The 20,464-nt window shown below is 44.7% G+C and overlaps 1 long non-coding RNA gene across 1 annotated transcript in view; it reads right to left on the bottom strand.

The window, feature by feature from the left end:
* Positions 1-20,464, bottom strand: part of LOC149123095 (uncharacterized) — a 64,459-nt gene that overhangs the window by 40,906 nt on the left and 3,089 nt on the right. The window contains exon 2 of the long non-coding RNA XR_016218090.1: positions 3,873-3,918. This is a non-coding gene — a long non-coding RNA (uncharacterized LOC149123095). The remainder of the gene's footprint in view (positions 1-3,872; positions 3,919-20,464) is intronic.

Below are 20,464 nucleotides of genomic sequence, written 5' to 3'. Positions count from 1 at the left end.
ATCCAAAGACAGAGAACTCAATTCCTGCCTTAGAAAAACTCGCTGAGGACCAGTGAATTCCTTGAGATCCTACACTTATGCATCTTTGAACCCTAACACAGAGTAAACAGTCAATATTTATTGAAATGAAAAATTATTTTCTTGAAGGCAAATCATTAATGGTCAGTATGAATCCAGCCCTAGCACACAAATGAAACTGCTCTGAATAATCTCACCAAGAATCCTGACCATCATCTGATATCCAGGAAATATTTTCAGTTTTATCTCTCTTGATCTGAGCACCAGCCACTGAAACTCCTGTCCCTTTGGCCACTGTCACCCTCTCCTCATTTGTTACTTTTCTCTCTGGCTAGACCTTCAGTGTGTAAATGACACCTCTTCCTCTGATCAAAGAATGATTGATTTCCTATACTGTGTGCTCTACTTTTCTGAATCTTTAATGACTTTATGGAAGAATACCTATAATTTCAACCCACATTATTTATTATTGTTTATTTGCTAATAATTCTCCAATCTATTTTTCTAAGCCAGATTACTCTTCTGAGCTTCTTGGTACCCAACTGCCTCCTGGATGTGCACTTGTTCCTCATGCGGGCAACCTAAATCAGCATGGTCCATCTTCTCCCTTCATTTCTCTACTCACACCCAAGTCTATCTTCTCTCTCCCACACTTGATATTTTCTTAACCCATCTTGTACTGTTATAACAAAATTCCACAACTGGGTAATTTATAATGAACAGAAATCTATTGGCTCATAGTTCTGGAGTCTGGGAAGTCCAATGTCAAGTTGCCAACATTTGGGAAAGATCTTCTTGCCGCATCATGACATGGAAGAAGGGGGAATGGTGAAGAGGGAAAATGGAGCCAAACTTCTCCTTTTCTAATGGCATGAATTCCACCAATGAGAGCAGAGCCCTTGTGGCCTAAAAATCTTTCCAAGTTCCCATCTTGATAAACCCATCTTTACCGTTATAATAGCAATTAAATTTCAACATGAATTTTGGAAGGGACAAACATTTAAACCATGTATCTTGGTGAACTGTACCATCTTCATCTACCCCCACACCAGAGATCTTGGAGTCATTCTAAACTCCTCCCTCATTATCATCTTTCATAAAATTAATCTCCAACTAAGTATTTCTCAATTTCTCTCTTCCCCTAGATCCTTCCTAATTTTATTGTTTCTTATTTGAAATAGTCCCCAAAGACATTTGGTATGCCAGTTAAGATGCCACTGGAGATATCTCAACAGAATGCTTGGATTCAAGTCTTGGCTCTGCTCCCAATTTCAGCTTCCTGGTAATGCACACGCAGGGAGGCAGCAGATGATGGCTCAAGTATTCGGGTCTCAGCTTCTCAGGTGGGAGACTGGCTGGAGTCCCTGACTCCTGGCTTTCTTCTGGCCTGCCCCAGGCTGTTGTGGACATTTGGGAGTGAACCAGCAGATGAGATCTCCCTCTAAGCCTATCCCTCTCCCTCTCTCTCTCAAATAAAGGGAAATAAAGAGTTTTTAAAGATATAATCTCCAGAGGAGTTTATTCTGCCTCCATTTTCTTCTACCCTCAAACAATCTGTCACATCTGCTGAAAGATCTTCCTAATATGCAAGTCTAACTGCATCACTCTCTGCTTAATACAATCTTATCAGCCACAACCGCACCCACCCTTCACTGTCTTTGAGATGCAGTAGAAGGAGATGCTCCTTCTGCTCCTGAGCAGGGCACAAATGGCCCTCCCTCTCCCCAGCATCATCTCCAACAGCGCCCTCAACCCAGTGCTCCACCCATGCTGCTGGGCAGTTCCCTCCCCTGGGGATCAGGGCACCTGCAGTGCCCTTCCTCTCCTGTGTAGCTGACACTCTGTTCTCCAAACAGCACAAGCATTTTTGCCAGTAGAATTTTCTGTCCTGATCCTACCCTAGGCTAGACTAGAGGACCACCTTCTGTCTCCCATTTCACACAAAGAGTTTCCAGGCTGCAGGGCTATTTAGAGATTCTCAACTCCAGCTGCACATTAACATTCACTTGGGCATCTAAGTATCCAGAACCCAACATCAGTGATTCTGATTTAATTGCTCTAAGAATCAATATAATTCTCATGCGTACAGGGCTTGATGCTTCTCAAGCTGTAAGGGCCAATCTCCTGGAGACCTTTTAAAAATGCAAATTCTGATTCAGCAGGTCTAAAAAGATCTGAGATTCTTCAGTAATAGCAAGTTTGCAGCTGTTGTTAATCCTAGTAATGACAATTGGAATAGCAAAGGGCTAGATAAATCCTGACAGTGGCTGGCCATCCAGCGGCAATAAATTTATTAGTAGCCAGAGTAACTCAAAATACTCTCCCTGGGGTAGGCAGCATTGTGCAGAGGGTTAAGCTGCCACCTACAACACCAGCATCCATATGAGCATCCATCTGAATCCGAGCTGTTTCACTTCTGATCCAGCTCCCTGCTAATGTGCCTGGGAAAGTAATGGATAATGGTCCAAGTACTTGGGACCCAGCCACCCATGTAGGAAACCCAGAAACACAAATGGAATTCCTGGCTCTTGGCTTCAACCTGGCCCAGCCCCAGCCATGTGGAGAGTGAACCAGTGGATAGATTTTCTCTCTCCCTCTCTCTCCCTTTCCCTCCATCCCTCCCTCCCTCTCTCTATAACTCTGCTTTTAAAATACATCAATAATTTTAAAAAAGATTCTCCCTAGCAAGGAAAGTTGATGTTGCTGTAACATGTAACATAGCCTGGTTCCAGAAAAGTTTCTGAGTATCTTTGATAACTCTAAAGTCATGGATTATAGAAGTTATTATCACCTAAAGACCTAAAGCACAAAGAGAGGGAAATGATTTGCCCCAAATAACACAAAAGAAATAATAGAACTGAAGTCTAAACTCAAGTGCCAGCCAAGTATTTCGATAAGAAGTAGTCGGAACAACTCCTTCCAAAAAAAACTCCAAAAAACTCTAGCAAAAATTTGCTGGTGAGAACAAGGAAACCAGTGTCTTGGGTCCAACACTGATGGATGTGTGTTGGGCTCCTGAATGAACTTAATTGTGCCCAGATATGGTAAATGACACCGGAAACTGTGCACTGTGGAACACTGGTCTGTCAAGGTGTCTAAGCACATAAAAGGCAGCAGCAATAAAGAAATTATCTTCTTTTTAAAGATTTATTTATTTATTTATTTATTTGAAAGGCAAAGTGATTGAGAGAGAAAGAGAGAAAGGATCTTGTCCTTTGTTTCATTCCTCGAATGCCCACAATAGCCGAGGCTGGGCCAGGTCAAAGCCAGGAACAAGGTGCTCCATCCAGGTCACCCATATAGGTGGCAGGAACTCAAGTACTTGGGCCATCATCTGCTACATCCCAGGCACATTAGCAGGAAGTTGAATCAGAAATGGGGAAGAGGGTGCCTGAACCAGCACTCTCTGTGAGATGTGGGCATCCCAAGCTTAACACAAAGCTATGTCACATCATTCCCCCACCCCTCCAAAAAATTATCTTAATAATCCAAGCACCTATCAGAGTGCTGATACCTAGACAGTCTCCAGGTAGGAGCTGGAGCCAGTGAAAGGGTGATAGGATGTATTATTCCCCAGGTCCCTCATACAAATACACCTAAGATACAAGTGTTACAGGCATAAATCCAGTAGTGTTTTGTTCTCACCAGACAACCACAATGCAAACACTTTTATTAATTTATGGAGGAGCAAAGAAGGGACTCGAAGGGTGACCTCACCATTCTCCAACCAGCAAAACTGTTTGCCAAAGAACAGCGAACCATGGAAGGATGGGTCATATTGCTCAGACGTTAAGCTCATGTGCTTTGGTGTCAGTCAGAGCTGAGTTTTAACATCACCTCCACCATTTACTCACCATTTTGGGCAAGTCACATAATCTTCTGAATCCTCAGCTTCCTCATCTATAAAATAGAGAGAATGAATAACTTCCTATGAGGATTACTATAAGGATTAAGTTCAATAATTGTGCAAAGCACTCATCACAGTGTCTAGGAAACTGCAGAAGCTATATAATAAGAGCTCAGCGGGGCTGGCGCTGTGACGCAGCAAGTTAATCCCCTGACCTGAAGTGCTGGCATCCCATATGGGCACCGATTCGAGACCTGGCTGCTCCACTTCCCATCCAGCTCCCTGCTATGGCCTGGGAAAGCAGAAGAAAATGGCCCAAGTCCTTGGGCCCTTGCACTCACATGGGAAACCTGGAAAAAGCTCCTGGCTCCTGGCTTCGGATCAGCACAGCTCCAGCCATTGAGGCCAACTGGGGAGTGAACCATCAGATGGAAAACCTCTCTCTCTCTCTCTCTCTCTCTCTCTCTCTGCCTCTCCTCTCTCTTTGTAACTCTGACTTTCAAATAAATAAATAAACCTTTAAAAAAAATAAGATCTCAGCAAGAGTTCTGTTGTAGACTGAATGCTTATGTTTCCCAGATTCCTGTGCAGAAATCCTAAGGTGATGGTATCACCCCAACATGATAGTATTAGGAGGTGGAGCCTTCAGGAGGTGATTAGGTCATGATGGCGACTAAGGCCCCTATAAAAAGGCTCCAGAGAGGCCCTCACCCCTTCCACCAAATGAGGGCACAGCAAGAAGGTACCATCGAGAATCCCAGAAACGACTGTCATCAGACACTGAATCTGCCAGCTCTTGATACTGGACTTCTCAGCCTCAAAAACTATAAGAAATAAATTTCTGTTGTTTATGAGCCATCAGTTATGGTCTTTTGTTATAGCAAGCCAACGAAACCACGGCAGGCACTGATGATGAAAACCTCCCATGCCAGTGCTGCCTTCATGACTAATTCTAAAAGCAAGGTTTATGGCCACCATCTGTATTTCAGATTTCTTTCCTTGATAGAGTATGCAAAGACTGAAAAAGCATCTCCCCATTCTTATTTCCTCTTTTCATTTTTTAAGATAGGAGATTTAATGTTTCATTCTAATTATCTTAATCATATTCTGTTTTCCCTCTACTATTGTATATGAAGTGGGTAGACGATAGTTAGATCTACTGAGTAGATGAGAGATGGAAAATTTTTTGCATCTCAAGACAATACCAACTGATTGGGAGTGGCTGCCTGCACCACTGTGTTAAGGATTTCAGTGCTAAATTGAAGCTTAGCACAAAAAAAAAAAAAAAGTGCACGATGATTCTGTGATTAATGAGTATATTCAGCGAGTATTTGTCATGCCTCACTTTATTCCATCAATGGCAGGATGGTGAATAATACCACCCAGGCAGGATCATAATTGACTCAAGGAGGAAATGGACAGCGATGGCAGAGAGTAGGAGGAAACGTTCATGAGCCCTCTTACACTGACATGGAGCTGTCTTTTCAAACAGTCGCCCAGTGTCCCTGTCAACTGCCCCTACCCATCCACTCTTTACCCACCACTGCCCTGCTTCCTGACTGCGGGGTGACCTGTACACAGTGGGTCAGTATGGCTTGTATGCCCTCTGGCTCTAGTTGGTCTTGGCCATGGGAGAGCTCCTACAACAGCTAGGAATGAGGAAACAGAGCAAAATCAATATTGTCCTGGATCTCTCCTTTCAAAGGTTGACTCAGGTTGACTGTGCTGCTTGATTAAAAATCATTTGATCTAGGACCAGCGCTGTGGCACAGTGGGTTAAAGCCCTAGCCTGCAGTGCCAGCATCCCATATGGGCACCGGTTCAAGCCCCAGTTGCTCCAATTCCAGTCCACTCTCTGCTAACACACCTGGGAAAGCAGCAGAGTATGGCCCAAGTCCTTGGGCCCCTGCACCCATGTGGGAGACACAGAAGAAGCTCCTGGCTCCTGTCTTCAGATTGGCTCAACTCCGGTTGTTGCAGCCATTTGGGAAGTGAATCAAGCATGGAAGACCTTTCTCTCTCTCTCTCTCTCTCTCTCTCTCTCTCTCTCTCCCCTCCCCTCTCCTCTCCTCTCCTCTCCTCTCTCTCTTCTCTCTCCCTCTCTCTCCCTCTCTCTCTCCCTCTCTCTCTCCCCCTCTCTCCTTCACTCTCCCTCTCTCTGTAACTCTTTCAAATAAATAAAATAAATATTAAAAAATTAAAAAGTACATAATTTGATCTTCTCAATGTGGTTGATTCCAAGTGATTCGCTCTTCTTCCATGTCTCAATACCATTCCCTCATCCCATCCATGTGGCATTAGAGTGAGAACAGTCCCAATGCTGCAGATTCTGAGTTTCTGCACTATTCCTGGAGGTTCTCTCCACCAGGAATGAGTAACTCCTTTATAAAAGAACCTCAGCAAACTATATTATTTGAAGGGATCACCTCTTCCCTATTGGAACCCTGACTGAGAGATTGTGCCTTTGGGTCACCCCTTTGCTGGAAACGCACACCCATGGGCATTTATATGAAAGAACGAGTAAGGGTGGATATCTTTTTACAGAAGGGAAGAGTGATATGTGCATGGAGAAAAGGGGGATGAAATGGATGGAGGCAGCAAGCAATACAGATATCTGCCATGCCCACTTCATCTATTTCCTTGCATATCCTAAACTGCCCACCTGTGGTCAAGATCTTCCTTTGTTCAGGAATCAACTGATTGGGTCAAAGTAGATCCAACCATTAATAATCCCTAGTTTGATCTGATCAGACTGTTGTTCCCATGCTGGAGAACTAAAGCTCAAACATACCTGCCATCTGGATGCCAGTGAAACAAAGAGATACAGATGTATACAAGGGAGATGAGTCCTGTTAATAGCAAAGAACTAGAGTAAGAAGAGTACTGTGGTCTTGCCATTCCCATCCCAGGCCTTTCCCACCAAGCCTGCCCTTTCTGGGGCCAAGCTGTACCATTCTAGCTCTCTACACTGGGGGAAGTAAATGCTTCTCAGGTTCCTATTTAAAAAGAAACACACACACACACACACACACACACACACACACACACCGTTTACCACCCCCTCAGTGCTAAGCAAGCCCATGTGTCATGAGTTTGAGTAAGATGGAGTCAGGGGAGGAATGAGATTTCCACCCCCAACCCGAAAGGTGCTCGTCCTTGAGGGTCACAGTCAGTGGTCCTGTGAATCATGCTCTAGGCAACCACACCTGAAAGCCCTCATCTGGACTACAGCAATCCAGCTTCTTAGTAGGAGAGAGACTGCACAAACGCACGGCGCCTCTGCCCTGTGTCCAGCCTCCGGAGATAAGGCCTCTATGGCCAGCACAGACATGGGAAAGTGCTATAGCTCTCACTCTTTCCCATACAACAGAAGGTGAGAAAACACTCAGAGAAAGGATACCTCCAAGAAGGCAGGTGCTGAGAGAGCAATCAAAACACTATTTAGAGGAACAAAAGGCAGAAGAATTAGGGCAGCAGGCCTCTGTCCCTTAAGCAGGAAGCAGTAAATCTCACCCCAATTCTATTTCAGTTAGACGCTTTTTAAGCTTCTCCAACTCTTCAATTCACTCTTCAATAGCCCTTTTCATCTCCCAAGGTCCAGATCAAACGCCTTCTCGTCTGTGGCGCCTTCCTACGCACAGTCAAAATTAACTGCTCCTTTCTCTGCACCCTTGAAGCCCCGCTAGCCCTCTCTTTAGCAGTTGTACTCTGTAAGATATGTACACATTTGTCTCCCCCAAAGGGTTTGTGAGGTTGCTCATGGCAGGGATCTTCATGGCTGCTGAATAGAAACCAGACCTCGACCATAGTAGAAGGATATTAAATGCTCAAAGACTTAGACAATTTCTCACTTTTACTATCGTTAAGAAGTTAGGTGCCCCCCCTCCTCCCACTGCCTTTTCCTGATATATTTTTTCACTTCTGGTCAAATAAGAGGGCCTGCTATGCTTGCAGAACTGACTTCACTCTGTCTGAGCCTGCGCTGCACCTCAGAACTGGAACCTGAGACAAGGGCTTGGGGGGATGGAAGTGGGGTGAATGCTGGGAAAAAGTGACATGGAGGGAAAGCCAAACTGAAAAGTGTTATTACGTTGATTCTTTCTTGGGGAACTGGAGCTGCCCTCTCATTTGGGAACACTTAAGAGCCATGTAGAAAATAAGAAGGCCGGCGCCATGACTCACTTGGCTAATCCTCCATCTGCAGCGCCAGCACCCTGGGTTCTAGTCCCAGCTGGGGTGCCAGGTACTGGTCCCGGTTGCTCCTCTGCCAGTCCAGCTCTCTGCTGTGGCCTGAGAAGGCAGTGGGGGATGGCCCAAGTGCTTGGGCCCTGCACCCGCATGGGAAACCAGGAGGAAGCACCTGGCTCCTGGCTTTGGATCGGCATAGCACTGGCCCTGGCGGCCATTTGGGGGGTGAACCAACGGAAGGAAGACCTTTGTCTCTCTCACTGTCTATTACTCTACCTGTCAAATAAAAATAATAAAAAAAATTTAAAAGAGAAAATAAGAAAATACCCCAGAATTTTCCCCCAAGGTAAAAAAAAAAAAAAAAAAACTGGGGAGAGGTGGTGCGAGGAATGGAGCCAGCTACGTGGCACAGTGGGTTAAGCCTCTGCCTGCAGCACCAGCATCCCATATGGGTGCTGATTCAATGTCCAGCTGCTCCAATTCCAATCCAGCTTCCTGCTAATGTGCCTGGGAGAGCAGTAGAAGGTGGCCCAAGTGCTTGGACCCTTGCACCCACGTGGGAGACCCAGAAGAAGCTCCTAATTTTGGTGTGGCCCCACTCCAGCAGCTGTAGCCATTTGGGGAGTGAACCAGCAGACAGATCTCTTTCTCTCTCACTCCCTTTCTTTCTGTAACTCTGCCTTTCAAATAAATAAAATAAATCTTTCAAAAGGTGGGGAGCTTATCCAGGAGCTCCCCTTACACATCAGTCAAGGGCTGCCTGCAGGATGTTACCTCTCTCACACTTCAGGTATGTAATCATGCATGACCAAGCAGAGGGCCAGGGCTCAAGAAATGTCCAATATACATCCTTATGATCACTGTTATCAGTCCTTTGTGATTGTTATACACTCTAGGGAAGATGCCTCATCAATCCTAGGATGATGATTGTTAAATTAGTAAAAAGAAAGTGTTGGTGGCTGGCGCCGCGGCTCACTAGGCTAATCCTCCACCTGCGGCACCAGCACACCAGGTTCTAGTCCCGGTCAGGGCGCCGGATTCTGTCCCGGTTGCCCCTCTTCCAGGCCAGCTCTCTGCTGTGGCCCGGGAGTGCAGTGGAGGATGGCCCAAGTGCTTGGGCCCTGCACCCCATGGGAGACCAGGAGAAGCACCTGGCTCCTGGCTTCGGATCAGCGCGGTGCTTTCATTCTCCCTTTGCGAGGGCTACACCGTGCAGCATAGGAGAATGGGAAGCTGTCACACCTGGAGCCAGAACGGAGTAGCCGCGCTGTTCCCAATCAGCAGCACCATCACTGCACACAGCTCCTTCAGATTCAGTCCTGCCCAAAGAGCGCTCCTCCTTCTCTCCCAGCCTCCACCAACACCGCAGCTCATCCAGCATGGCCTCCTTCCTCTTTGAGCCAAACATGCATGTCCTCATGCAAATCATCTCCAAAAGAAGAGTCAACGCCTCCTAGTCCATCCCTGCATGCACTGGACATGCCCAGGCGGTCTGAACTCCAGCAGTGCCCTCAGACCTGGCACAGGCCATCTCTTCAGGATCACAGCGACCAGGAGAGAGCTTTGGGAGCCAGTCTTTATAGGCGTGCGCCTTCGAATCCTGAGACTGCAGTTTAACACCAAAAAACTCCAAAGGTTTTTTCTACGTGTTGTTTTGTTCCCCTACTGCCACAAAATAAAGTCCCATCAGATGTCCTGAGTAGCTTTTTATCCTAGCATTCTCTCACATCACTTCACTTTAAAGGGAAATGTGTTAGTTGGTTAGCAAAAGTCCCTAATCTTCAAGAGGACCCATGGGCACAAAAAGTTCCTCTGGATGTATTTTTAAATGACATAGTTTCTTAAAAGGGAACTGAATTGATATGCAACATCAGTTCTTAATTTTGGTTACAGAAAAAAAAGTAGATGTTCACAGTGTACTACAGCTTGGACCAGCTATTTGAAGAATAATGGCTGAAGAAAGCCAAGAACAAAATAAACTAGCAATAAAATGAGGTGGCATATTGACAGCTGAGATCTTGTGTGACATCTGTGGGTGGTTCTGTGGCTCCAGGATTAGATTGTTCTCACTTCAAAAGAGCCACCCATGAACTCTGTCAATCAGCAACTCAGTCACACATACATAAAACATTCTCCCCTCACGGCATCCTCAAAAAAATGATAATAATAATCCTTAAAGACGATGCTAAGGAAACAGTGTATAGATCATATGTGTTCCTGTGAAAGACAGCATTTTTCTCCTTGACTAGCTTACAAACTGAACTTGAATTTTTATCCAGCATTTACGGTGCCTCACTTTCACAAAAGGAATTCAATTTATTATTCTCCTTGGATTTCAAATAAAACAGTAACATCAAAGTCTAACAGAAAATGAAAGCTCTGGTTCAGGCATTATTTTGTTTTCCTCTCCCAAGTAAATATTTTCACTTGCTAGAGGAGCTTATGCTGATGTGTCTGTAAATTGAATATATTTTTTTATGAGAAGGTAAGTAGCTGGGAACAAAGGGACACAAACCAAAGTTCCCCTGCGCTCTGTTCCGAGTGACCTCCAACCCACTGTGCGGATGACACGTTTAGGAGGAAGATGATTTAGTCTCCATGGAAGCTCAGTTTGTGGACTCTGCTTTGGCAGATTGACAGCTGTGCTAAATGATGTTGAAATTACATGTAATAGATTTTAGATTATGTCTATTGTCCACCAGGGACTGAAGAGCCCCATGCAGTGAGAGGAGACTATTTGGTTTGCTTCTTAAGCTTCATTCCAGAGTCAAAAACAAAAATAAACAAACAAAAAAAAGGCATGGACTCTTTTTATTAGAAATTGACCTTTTTTGCTTGCTGGGGAAGGTGATAAGTACCAAAGTAATTAACTAATTAGAAGCTGCAAGTCCAGAATAACCACTGCTTCTCCTTTCTAGAATAAAATCAGACCATGCTCAATGCAATTCAGGGTGGAATTTTTACCCCTAGAAATAAACCAAATACTCACTTTTTTCATGCCTAACAGCGCATTAGTGAATCAGCCCAAGTTGGCATTTGGAATTTGACTCCTTTCAGGACTAGTGGGCTGTTGACCTCCAAATACTGATTGATTGATACACATGATTTTTATTTTGTTTATGCAAGGGACAGTAGGGTTTGAGTGAAGATGCCCAGGAGAAAGAAAATCAAGGGAAAGGACACAGGTGCCAGCTCCCAAAGACATAGAGAAGACGAAGGAGGGCAGGCTTGAAACTAGGCACAATTGTGAGGAACCCCAGGACCTCCAGAAATGACTGAGGAAGGCTAGGGAGGAATGAGCACCTCCATGAGAAGGCAGAAGCATCATAGCTAAGAAACGTAGAGAAAAACTTGACCATGTCTGTACCTAAAGCTTGGGAGGTGGAAGGACACAGGTTACCCTAGGTACCTGGGTTTAAACAGCTCTCTGGGTGCACCTTGACACAGTCACACTCCGCCTTTCTCCTTTTAAAGTAAAGTTGGTAGTTTGCTCAGTCATTAACACCTCCGCTCAAATGATTTGAATCTCTTCACAGGAAACCAGTGGTTTATGAGACAACTGGACAGAGAAGTAGGAAGGGGACAAAAGGAGAAAATAAGTGTGAGAAAGACATTTTACACTTTATCAAAACCTGAAATAGCATTGCATTTTTATCACCACCATCCCCCAAGTCAAGCGTCCATCCAGAGGAGCCCAGATCCTGTTTCTGCAGTCTAGTCACACCCAGAGGTGTCTTGGAGTCCTGCTATTCAAAGTGTGGTCCAGGACCAGCAACAGCATCACCTGCAAACCCATTAGAAATTCAGACTCCCAGCCTGCCAAAGACCTCCTACATCTGCCTTTTTATAAGATGCCAGGTGATTCATATGCACAATGAAATTCACAGCCAGCTCAGATAACCCGTCTTCACCCTTTAGAGTACTGGGGGAGGCGGAGAGGCGCCACTTGGAGAGGAATTCTGAAGGTCAGGAAAATGTGAGCTCTCTCTCCCTTTAGGAAAGGAACTCCCCAAAGTCCAAGAATAAAGGGAAATAAGAAAAAAGATATATATATCTTCACAGAAAGAAATGCACAGGACACATAAATCAGAAAACAATGGATCTGGGTATTTACAAGGTATGAGGGGAGAGAATGGTGTTGGGATAAGAGGGGAGTGACACTCTTCTTTGGCATAGTTTTGACTTTTGGAAGCACATTAATATCTGTATATTCAAAAATAAAGTGAAATCACCAATGCTGGAAACTTAAGGTAAATGAAAACAAGTGGACCAATTGTACTTCGTATTTCAAATGAATACTGCAACCATTGAGTTAAAAGCCGAAGAACCAGTCCAAGTAACTTATAAATGCAGTATCTGGAAACCCCAGTCTTGGGCAAGACTGAGGTTGGAGATGGCAGCCAACAAATCCTAAACTCTTTTGCATTTGTGTGCCTCTTCCGCAGATATTGGCAAAGCAATTCTGAAACTATTTTAAATGTATTATGAAGCTGAATAAATGTGTAAATGTATTGATGTTGTTGGGAGCCATGGGTCAACGCCGGCTTCAGACACACACTGGTGGCCATGGGATAAGAGTTGTTCTGAGCCTCACATCAGAAACAATTTATGCAGGAACCAAAGCAGGCAGAGAGAGTTCCACATACACACACAGAGGAGAAGGGGAAGTGAGGATGGTGAGAGATTACAACAATACAGCCTAAGGCAAGAAATGCCTGTGACCACTGCAAGACAGAGCAGATATTCTCTCCTAGCACCTGCAGAGGGAGTGTGGCTCTGCCCACACACCCTGTCCTACACAACTGTGAAAGAACACATTTTTGTTGGTTTAAGCCACTGGGTTTGTGATAATTTGTTACAGGAGTCTCAGGAAACCTGCAAGGTAGATGTATTATTATCTTTACCGACAAGACACAGAAACAGAAGCAACATACCCAAGGTCCAGAACCAGGAGACAGTAGAGACAGTATTTGAACCAGCAAGTCTGTTTCTAAAGACAGCCCTTATGACCGCTATTTCACTCTTTCCATCAAGCAGTCATTAAAGAAGGTAACCATAGTGGAGTCTTTAAAAAAGTTCATGAAAAATGCATATAATGAAAAAACTATTCATGGATTTCAAAAATCTTTGCACCAAAATAAAGTTACTTTTATATTCCATTTTCCACAAACATTTTGAAGTATCCTCATATACAGGGGACAGCTTTCTTCATCAATTTATGTAGGAAAGCAAGTTATAGAACTATATGTAGGAATATTTTGGTAAATAAGCACGAAACCAGTAAAGATTCATTAACATTCCAGGAATTAAAAGACATAAATACCCAGCTGAGCTCAAAAGAAAGGAAACTCTTCCAATAGCAACAAATGGAGAAAGAACATAAAGCCAAAGGGTTTCACATTCACGAAGGAATTATGAACTGGGTTTAAGAATGTACAAGATAGAAGGGAGGAGTTGAAACCCCTGCATAAAGCAGGATTCTTGAAGGGCTGCCCCTCTATGAAATGGACTAGCTTTACGCCAGTTGTTAGCTCGGGGGAGGAATAAGAAACTTGCCTTTACGGGGAGAAGATCTCCCCTAGCAGGCCCAGAGGCCAGTTGTGGCACAGTAGATTAAGTCCCGACTGGTATCCCATATCAGAGTGCTGGTTTGAGTACTAGCTGCTCTGCTTCCCATCTAGCTTCCTGCTGATGTGCCTGGGAAAGCAGAAAATGATGGCCCAAGACCCAGTTGGAGTTCCTGACTATTGGGTTTCACTTGGTCCCACTTTAACCATTACAGCCATTTGGGGAGTAACCAATACATGGAAGTTCAGTCTCTCTCTTTCTCTCTCTCTCCCCGACTGTGTGTGTGTGCGTGTGTGTGTGTATGTGTGTCTCCCTCTCCCTGTTACTCTGCCCTTCAAATAAAGAATTCTTTTTTTTTTCTCAAAAAAAAAAAAAAAAAGAAGCAACCAATCCCACTATGTTCCCCACATGTATATGGTGTCTGAGTTTGTACAATCCATATGGTATGGGAGTCTCCAGCCAATATATTAGTGTATAAATGGACTCCAAATAGTGAAAACTATTTTGCTGGGGCTTCCAGCAAAAGCAAACACACAACTGTTTCTCAACAAGCTTTTCCAAGCCCAAAGCATACAGAACATTCTAAGGTACATAAAAGTACATCTCAAAAGTATATCCTGGCTGAAAATGAGTTCACAATGAAAGATTACAAAACAGAGGAGAAAGGGTCGATAGTCATGGCCAGCAGGAAGATTTGTATGGTCAATAACTGCCCGAAAGAGATCATTAAGTAGTCATTTTTAAAATGATACAGTAAAAGGACTTGAAAGCACGAGGAAAGGTTATGCACCATATCAAAAAAAATTGTTGACTTGAAAACTAGAAATGAAATGTAAATTCCATAAACAAGATAGAGAACATATTACAGGTGACTGATAAGAACACAGATAGGAGAAAATCATCCAAAATGCAGTAAGGAGAGATAAAGAGATAGAAAATATGAGAAGGCAGATAAGAGGGATGAGAAGGTTCAATTACATATCATTGGAATTCCAGAAGAAGCAAAAGTAGAGGATGAGGTAAAAGCAATAATCAAAATATGATGGCTGAGGCCAGCGCTGTGGCATAGCGGGTAAAGCCGCCACCTGCAGTGCCAGAATCCCATATGGGTGGCAGTTCGAGTCCCGGCTTCTCTACTTCCCATCTAACTCTCTGCTGTGGCCTGGGAAAGCAGTGGAAGATGGCCCAAGTCCTTGGGCCCCTGCACCCATGTGGGAGACCCAGAGGAAGCCCCTGACTCCTGGCTTTGGATCAGTGCAGCTCCAGCCTGTGCGGCCATCTGGGGAGTGAACCAACAGAAGGAAGACCCCTCTCTCTCTCTCTCTCTCTCTCTCTCTCTCTCTCTGCCTCTCCTTCTCTCTCTATGTAACTGACTTTCAAATAAGAAAAAAATCTTCAAAAAAAAATGATGGCTGGGAATTTGTAAGAATTGATGGAGGCGGGCCGGCGCCGCAGCTCACTAGGCTAATCCTCCACCTGCGGCGCCGGCACACCGGGTTCTAGTCCCGGTTGGGGTGCCGGATTCTTTCCCGGTTGCCCCTCTGCCAGGCCAGCTCTCTGCTGTGGCCCGGGAAGGCAGTGGAGGATGGCCCAAGTGCTTGGGCCCTGTACCCGCATGGGAGACCAGGAAAAAGCACCTGGTTCCTGCCTTCGGATCAGCGCGGTGCGCCAGCCGCAGCGCGCCAGCCGCAGCACGCCAGCCGTGGCGGCCATTGGAGGGTGAACCAACGGCAAAAGGAAGCCTTTCTCTCTCTCTCTCTCACTATCCACTCTGCCTGTCCAAAAAAAAAAAAAAAAAAAGAATTGATGAAGGCGTGGGTGTCAGGGTAGGCAGAACACAGCACACTCAGTTGGTCATCAGGAAAAGTTTAATGAAGACGCTATTTTAAAGGAGAAAGCAGGATGTAGGAAAAGTAAATGACAAGGGACAGAGGGGCTAGTACGAGCAAGGAGGCCAAGGGCAAGCAGGGTTGCCAGAACTCAGCAAAAGGGCTGTATGGAAAGGTTGCCCAGAGCAGTGGCTGTGTTTTCAGTGTAGGGATGCAGCCAACCTCCGGGACACCAGGATGGAGGGAGCCTGGGAGATAACACCAATGGCTCCATCTTCTCCTGGAGCCTCCCACTGAGGAAAGTCTACAGGAAATTAAAGGGCAAAAAGATGCTGTTCTTCATCTGCTTTCAAGTAAAGGGGTGGTCACAGCTCCCCACTGTAGCCCCATGGTACTCATCAGGTTCCCTACACCCCGTCCCCACCTTCATAAATGGCCCCTAGGCAGTGTTGATAAGCAATGTGACATCTGCTCCCTGCCTGGTCCGGGACAGCCTTTACTGATCAGTATCTACATACAGACGTACATTGTGAACTCACATGTGTGTGTGTGTTATCCATGTGGATAGGTGGGAGGAGATACGGGTAGGGAGGAGAGAGAGACCAAAAGTAAACTCATGAAAATACTATCATTTACGGGATTTGAGAGTTTTCTTTTTACTTATTATGTTTTCTAATTCTTCTTATACAAATGATGTATAATGGCATGAAAGACAGAGCTTTGATAGTACTAAGAGTCTATAGAAAAATGTGGATTCCTAGCCAATGTGTTTGCTGCTGGATTTTCATCACCCTTACCCCAGACTCCCTGTCTGATGTCAGAGCTAGAGAAGTAAATCAAGATTAGCTGGGTGGAAAAAGAGGGGGAATTCAAACTAGGTATTAGGCAATGGTTTGCCAATAGCAATTCATCTTATGGGTAAAACCATATGTATCCTTGCTTATGCTCAATAAAATGTAATCGCCTAAATACTGCTTGGCCAGACCAGTAGACATTCAGCCCTGTGAAAGACAGTATGAAGTTCTACAAAACCTATGTTGAGTCTTAGGTTTCATATATATAAGAAAGAATTTTATACTTTAAAAAACAACAATGAAATTACATCTCTGACTATGTAGAATATTTCAAGAAATACGAAGCTGAGCGTTCACCTTGGCCAAAATTGAAGTTTGAAGTTGTGTGCATAAATGCTTGCTAGATTTTTTTTTAATCTACTCATGCAGCTAATCATTGCTTGAAACTCAAATATCCATATGATGAGACTCAGGTAAAATCTGCCTTTGATAGATGAGAAGGCGGGTCCTCATTTCATCTCTTCTTGCTGAATGTCACTACCTCAGATGTCACACATCCCCTGTACAGCACAGGAAACTGTTTGGATTCAGAGGAAAGAGCGCCACCTACTGCAGCGCTGCTCAAACTTAGCAGTTCACTGTGCTGGCTCCCCAAGGCTTTCCACCTGACTGTTCCAGCTCAGACTAGTTTGTGAGAATTAACAAGATTTCAGCTGGGAGTTGGAGGGATGGGAACCTATGGCCACAGGCCAACACTTAACTATATTAGAAATCCCAAGTCTTTGGTGAGAACTATTTGTTATTAACATTGTAATGCTATTAGGCAGGAATGATGATTGATGGAAGTCATTTTACTAGGCAGTCACATGCAAGTGTCAATTTCTTGGCATTTATATGAGAAACGACATCATCAGCCAATTCTCTAGTGAGGAGAGAGAGGATATAAAAGCCAATAGAGTCCGCTACAGGCCTTTTAGTTCTTAGCAGGAGCTGCTACTTGCTTAAATGCCTACCCACAACCCTGGAGAGAGTACCTAACTCCTACTTTCACCCTTTATTTGAGATTAAAAACTCATGTACGAGTGAGGGAGAAATGAAGAGGCTTTGCAGATACATATATGGTTTTATTCTACAAAAAATAGACCTTTGTATACCTCAAACAGGACAGAATATCAGGCTTAAGCTCAGAGATCAGACAAACAAAAGAGAGTTGTTGGGTCAGGAAGGGTCATGGAAGATTCCACTGATAACTGATGGAGCACATCACAAAGGAAGTCATAGCCTTCTCTTAAATTAACTGCAAGGGGTGCAAGTGCTTAAAATGCCACTTGGGCTGCCTGCATCCCATATCAGAGTACCTGCGTTCAAGTCCTGGATCCACTTCTGATTCCAGCTTCCTGCTAAGAGTTGGTGGTGCAGTACTTGGGAGGCCTGATTAAGTTCCTGGCCTTTGGCTTTGGCCTGGCCCAGCTCCAGCTATTGCAGGCATTTGGCGTAAACCAGAAGATAGACTATCTCTGTCTATCTCCACCTTTTTCTCAAACAAATTGAAAATAATTCTCAAAAATGAAATGCAAGTACAACTATCTTTGGCCTTTGGCTCAAGCCCTGATTGGCAGACAAATGCACATATGCCCTTCTAGCTCTAACGTTCTATGGCAACTTCCACGCACATTAAACTGGGTGATAAAACACAAACCGCAGCCCACAGCAGTGTCAGAGCCAGAGTCCCCTGGCCTCTCTCACTACTTTATGATTTCCTACTCCATCATCCAAAAGGCCCACAGAATGTCTGGTTCAGCAGCTGTGCCTTTGGGTCTAGAGCATGTTCTGTTATTCCTCTCATTGGGTTCTATTTATTGTAGAAATGAAAACTTGGGTATAGTGAAATTTAAAAAAAAAAAAACAACTCTCATGGCCCCACAAGCAAAGGGATTATGTACACAATGTGATCATAGATGCCTCCTTCCATTCCTTCCACTACTTTGTCTCTTCTTCCTAACCAGCTAAGAGTCACCTCATCACTCACACTTCCACCCACTCATTTGTTCATTTTTCAAGCCATCTGCAGTGAATTCTACCATCTGGCAGCCTTAAAGTGCAATGACCTAGTAGCCGAGTTTTATGGATTTCCAACAAAGAACAAAATACTCTCTATTATGTCAGCAGTTTGGCACTGTGAATTGGCACAACGCTTGCCACTTTTCTTGGCTCATCCTTGGCTGCCTCCCTTACACACACCCAGTATTTCACCAGCTTCACCCAGAGCTGCTGACCTCCTTCCCAAGTCCACACCAGAACTGTGAGATAAAATCACAAGCATTTTGGAGGAGGAGGAACATAAAGACCATAACTTTTCAACATTTTGTGGTGCTTTGCAATCCTTGTGTGTGCCAATTCTCAGTGTTTTTATCAGCAAGGTTTTTTTTAAGATTTTTTTATTTATTTATTTGACAGATAGAGTTAGTGAGAGAGAGAGAGAGAGAGAGAGAGAGAGAGAGAGAGAGAGAAAGGTCTTCCTTCCACTGGTTCACCCCCCAAATGGCCGCTACAGCCGGAGCTATGCTGATCTGAAGGCAGGAGCCAGGTGCTTCTCCTGGTGTCCCATGCGGGTGCAGGGCCCAAGCACTTGGGTCATCCTCCACTGCCTTCCTGGGCCACAGCAGAGAGCTGGACTGGAAGAGGAGCAACCGGGACCAGAACCCGGTGCCCATATGGGATTCTGGCACCACAGGCAGAGGATAAACCAAGTGAGCCACGGCGCCAGCCCATGAGCAAGTTTTAATGTCATCTACTTTCCTAAGTTCCTTGCCTCCCCATCTCCTTCCTTCATAGAGGGCGAAACATAGAAAAGGGAATGAATTTTCACTTCCTGCTCACCTCCCTCCATCGCCACATCTTTGCCTCCACCTCTATCCAACCCACTGTCCCTGTGAGATGTTTCTCCTCTTGTCCAGCACTAGTCCTTCCTTTGATCCCAAGCTTCCTCATTTCCTCAGAGACCTGGCTCTGTTGTCATCGGCATCATTGACATTATTGTCACCATTGTCATCATCCTCATCATCATCTCTCTTGTTTCTTTCATTCAGGACTCAATTCACAAATATGATTACTAGGAGGAGGAGGAGGAAAGAGGGAGAAATGGAGGGAAGGAAGAAAGAAGAAAAAAGAAAAGAAAAAAACTTGCTCAAGACATCATCTGCTCTGGTTTTCCCCTGAACAAATTGCCCATAAAAGTGTGATCTCCAGTTGTGTGTCCACTTCCTCACCATCTACGGTTGCTTCATCAATGCAGTTGAGATTCAGCCTCCACCACTTTGCTGAAAGCTAATTGCAGTGCATTTGTGCCATTATGTGTGCAGTGCTCATCACACAGCGCCTGGCTTATGGTGAAAGCTCAGCGGAGGCTAAGCACAGACACAGGCCTTCTCTGGACATCACCTCCTCGTGGGTAGGCAGATGAGCACTCTCCGGGACTTCCCCTCCCTGACTTTCCTCCATCAGCAACGTTGCCTTCTCTGAAAAATCTCCTCTTCTAAGTCCCTTCTCTTTCCTGGAGTTTCTCCCACCTCTGACTACTACTTATCTCTTCCTCTGTAGGCTCCAATACCTTTAAGCCTTAAATAAGGGCCACTTTCAGACTTTATCTCCTGGCTGTGTACTCTTGCTGAGTGACTTCATCAACTCCCATGAAAGCAGCTACCATCTATAATACATGATCATTAATGTAATAGGATGCAGTGGTGACTAAGTGCACACTTACCATGCCCCAGAGGTCTACTACTACCTTAATTTGTGTAACAAGCACATGCGTTCCTACTATGCGCCAGTTCTACAGTCCTATCCACTGAACATCTCCACTGGAATGATCCACAAGCATCTAAACTCAGCATGTATAAAATTCAAATTATCTTCCTACACATACACACACACAAACACACACACACACACGTGCAATTATTCCCCCCTCCCTCCCTCCCTCCCTCCCTTTATCTCTCGTTTCTGTTTAACTACATTATACCACCCATGCATGAAGTCAGCCAAGTAAAAAATTTAGTAGCAAAATTAAATCACTCTTCACCCAACCCTTCTCCAAAAACTCACTAACTCCTGTAAATTCTACCTCCTCAATTCTCTACAACCACTCCTCTCCTTTCCTCAAAAGAATGATCAGAGTCGGTGAACTCAAAAGGCTTCCATAGCCTTGGCAGCTCATAACA

Source organism: Oryctolagus cuniculus, chromosome 12 (genome assembly GCF_051225735.1).
Source record: "Oryctolagus cuniculus isolate XC-2025 breed Fujian yellow rabbit chromosome 12, ASM5122573v1, whole genome shotgun sequence".
NCBI lineage: Eukaryota > Metazoa > Chordata > Mammalia > Lagomorpha > Leporidae > Oryctolagus > Oryctolagus cuniculus.
This window is presented reverse-complemented; position numbering and strand designations above follow the sequence as displayed.